Source organism: Cebus imitator, unplaced genomic scaffold, assembly GCF_001604975.1.
Source record: "Cebus imitator isolate Cc_AM_T3 unplaced genomic scaffold, Cebus_imitator-1.0 Scaffold13, whole genome shotgun sequence".
In the NCBI taxonomy this organism is placed as follows: Eukaryota; Metazoa; Chordata; class Mammalia; order Primates; family Cebidae; genus Cebus; species Cebus imitator.
The window spans coordinates 11,967,616-11,972,019 of record NW_016107328.1 but is presented as its reverse complement, the minus strand read 5'-3'; positions in this window follow the sequence as shown (position 1 = coordinate 11,972,019).

Genomic DNA, 4,404 nt, shown 5'->3' with positions numbered 1-4,404 from the left:
TCAAATGGTATTTCTGCCTCTAGGTCTCTGAGGAATCACCACACTGTCTTTCACAATGGTTGAACGAATTTACACTCCCACCAACAGTGTAAAAGCTTTCCTTTTCCTTCACAACCTTGTCAGAAGCTGTTGTTTTTGACTTTTTAATCGCTGTTTCGACGGGCATGAGATGGTATCTCATTGTGGTTTTTATTTGCATTTCTCTAATTATCAGTGATGTTGAGCTTTTTTTCATATGCTTGTTGGCTGCATGTATGTCTTCTTTTGAGAAGTGTCTCTTCATGTCCTTTGCTCACTGTTTAACGGGGTTGATAAACTTCTAATACATCTAGCATGGACAAATCTCAAGTGCCTTTGGCTAAATGAAAGAAGGCAGATTCCATGCTATGCACCTTATGATTCCATTTACATAGCCTCTTGGAAAAGGCAAAACTAAAGGGACAAAAACCTGATGAGCAGTTTTTAATGTCTGGGGCTGGAGGAAGGGGTTGACCATAAAGAAGCCCTGGAGAACTTTGGGGTGATGGAACTCTTCTGTAACTTGATTATGGTGATGGTTACACAACTGCATGCATTTGTGAAAACTCAAAGAACTGTATTTCAAAATAGATAAATTTCGTTGCATGTAAATTTAATTTCAGCAAACCTGACCACCACCACCACCAACAGAGGGTAGCTAGGTTACAGGGCATAAGAACAGGGTTGAGGAGACCCACCTTGGCCTGGTTCCTAATTGGCATTCTTCCTCCTCAGGCCCTGTCTTCCAATCCCTGGAGCCTCTGCCAACTCCTACAGAAATCTTGCTTCCTGCAGTTTCCAAGAGCCACAAAGGGAACCATTAATGAGCCCCTTCTGTGGAGTGTTAAGGTCCTTGTTTTTATTAAATACAAGCGCTCCTTAGAGGGCTAGCTTAAGTTGAGGGAGGCTCTGGCAGAGTAAGAGAGAGAGGAAGGATGGGAACGGACACAGTTTTCCAAGAGGTTGGAGAAGAGTGGGATGGGGTGGAGGATTAGCCTTCAGTGTGGTTGTTGGCACTGGGCTGCTCCCATGCATCACGGGCATGTTGTGGGCAGGGGGTGAGGAGCTACATGGAAGACAGCCGCACACCCCATGCTTGCTTTTGGCTTAGTTTACAAAGTCTTCCCTCCCCACCTGGCAACCGCAGCCCCTGCCTGGGCTTCCTTCCCCAGTACCTTCCTCAACCACCTTTGAATTATCCAATGCCAAGTACAAATAGCCCAGCCAGGTTTGAAGAATTATTTCTTTATGGTAACTAAACACAAAGGCCTCAGGATCTTCATTTGGTATATTTCTGCCTCCCTGGGTCTTCTGGGGTTCAGATGACCTTCAGGCTTCTGTCCTAAGGGAAGTTTCCTGGTGAGTGAGAGGGGCAGAAGGGCCCGAGTAGGCATCGGGGCTGCAGGCTTCCACGGTCTTGCCAATGCCAATGAGGAAGTCGGAGGATTGGCTGGAGCAGCTGCTGAGAGCCTACAGCTAATTATTGTGCTTTTTTCTGTACCATTTTCTTCAAATTTTCCATGCCCCTTCCCACCGTACGACTTTTGAACATGCCACTCCCTCCCTCTGGGGCTCCGCCGCTTCTGAAGTTCGGTTGGACTACCACTCACTGTGCCTGACTGTGCTTGTTTGCTGAGGATGCCAGAATCAGTAAGACAACGGTTCTCATGTGAAAGAAGACTCAGGCCTAGGGAGAACGGTGGTGAGAGCGGTACTAACTATAGTAATAACAACAGCGGCAACAACATTGCCAGGGCCACTGAGGCAGCACTCACGAGGCGCCAGGCATTTACGCGCACTGCGACATTCAAAACTCACAATAGTCCTCCAGATGGACAGTGTTACGATTCCCATGTTATCAAAGAGGAAACAGGACGAGAGAGGGTAAGTCACTTGCTGAACTGGTACATGGCAGGGCTGGAACTTGAGTCCGAGCCTCTGGGACTCCAGGGTCATGTGTTTGGCTGCAGCATTTTCCCACTACACCCAGAAAAGTCCCCCTCTGCCCCATAGGAAGGAAAGTCACATCCAACTTCAACTTGGCAGGTCCTCAGTTGGATCATTTAGAAGGAATGAAAAACAAGAAAAACACTGGCTACTGCATAGGATGCAGGCTATGGCCAGAGGGGCCAGCCAAGACTGCGGGCAGAGGGCTGGGCAGAGGTGCTGCACATACCTGGCCACCCAGCCCTGACTCTTTCTCTAGGACTCTTTCCACTCCTTGTACTCATAGGGGACATTTTTCCAAGGTGTGAAATCCAGAACAGACTGTTCAGGGTGACCAGAGGCTTGTGGGAAGATGCCTCTGGGTACAAGCCTTCCTGACTCAGCACTCTTCCACTCCAGGTTTTGGACAGAGGAAAGGCATGTGCTTGATGTTGAGCCACAGAAGACCAATAAGTCATCCTCAGGCTCCCAGAGTCTGGCGGGACTCCGTTGTCTAGTAAGCCGAAGACAATACTTCATGAATAATGTGGGTGTGGTGTTGGGTAACAGCAATGGTTGATGGGCTGGGCTGGGGGGCTGACTCATTTCTGAAGGCCTTGAATCAGACCAATGTTATTTCCTTTGGTTGTCAGTGGACCTAACCCAGATTGCCCTGAACACCTGCCCCTGTTGCTGAATCAGTGTGGGCTCTGGCTGGCGGAGGACTGAGACTTTACTGCGGGGCCCAAGCCCAGCTGAAGAAACACTATCCAGGAGATCCTATCATGGGACTTGAGGCTGGTGGACAAAGCGGGAAGAGGAACACCTGGTCCAAGTGAGGAGCATGGGTTCTTAGTCCACAGAAAAGAGGGGGATATGCTTTGGTGGAAGCCAAAGAAGCTCAGAGGGAAGACACAAAATAGAATCCCTGAGCAAGGTTAGATTTCTGTTTTCGCTCCTGCTCCTAGTGCTCCTCTCGTAAGCTGGGTGGAGGAGAAGCAAAGCCAGAAAATGAGTGTCTAAATGAGGCAGACCTTGGGCAGGCCAGTGCCTAGCGCCTGCACCGCAACCTTTTAAGTGACCAGGAGCAAGATCTGACCAGGCGGAGCTCCCACCCTTAGCTGGTGAGCTCAGCGCCTCCTGTGCGGGGTGGTCAGGGCTGCCCGGCTATGGGCTCAACAGACATCCACAAAAATGCAGACCCAGCTCCCACGGAAGCTCCTTGAAGGCAGGGTGGAGTCTTCTCTCCCTGCTTCCTGCTGCACATCCTGAGCTTTGGATGTTCAAAAGAGGGTGTGGAGAAAGATGCTGTGACGGTGACCAGGACAGAAGACTCCAGGGAAGACAAGTAGGGGATCAAGACCTAGGAGGAGCCCTTCGCAATCCGCAGGTCCAAGCGGGAGGTGCTCGGCCCCAAGCAGTCAGCACTCTTGTTATTGTTGGGGTAACCCTGGATCTAAGCCAAACCACAATATGGAACAGTTATCCAGATTATCCAAATTGTATAAAAACACCACACGAAGATTGACCCTCCTTGAGACATCTAAAGTTATTACTCAAATTTTAGCTGTTCCCAGACAGCTTGTGGGAACACATCTATTGCATGGAGTCACTTGTATTGAGTGACGTGTGTGGATGGCAGGTTATTGAACTCCTCAGTCTGAAGGAGCAACCTAAACATGAAGATTCGGGGGGCCACTGGCTCCCTGCCCTGCTCTTTGTTTTGTCCTCCCTTTCCTTCTGTGGCTTTGAAAGTCCCATGCCCAGGACAATCTGCTCTACGGACAGCCGGGAAGAAATGGGTGTCCTGCTACAGATGGTTTGCCAAGGCCCAACCAGGGAAGTTCACTGCGTTGCAGCAGCCTAAAAATGCAACGAGATGGACATCTCTGCTTTGGGGCATCAGCACTGGCATCACAAAATGTGGGCACAGAAAGAGACTCTGAAACGCTAATCCAACTCTCCCATGGGAGCTCCTTCTCCAAAATTCCAAAGGCTGCATTGTGGCTGGTGTGGAGCCTGGGGAACATCGCTGTCACTCTTGCCACCTCTGCTCCCTCCCGTCCCCTTGTCTGCAAACATCGCCAGGCCCTGTGTAGTTGTCCCACAGTTCCCCTGTGTCCCTTGCCTCCCTCCAGGGAGAGAGAAGCTTCTAACTGCAGGTTCTACTGACCCTTCCAGCTAATCAAAGAGGATAGATGGAATGACAGATGATTTCTTCAGCAAGGGCTCCTGCAGAAGAGTCAGTGTGTTCCGTGCTTCCCCAGGTGGAAAGGGAAAACAGAGGCAGAATCTGAACACATGCAGCAAAGAAGCTCGTGGTGAAGGTCAGCAGGGGGACCTATGCTAGAATACAGCCTTTGACTTGCTTTTGTTCCCTAGCCCAGACTGGCTCCCTCTGTCATTCCCTACCTTCTTCAGTTCAGTTTGCTTTTTTTTTTTTTTTTTTTTTTTTTTTTT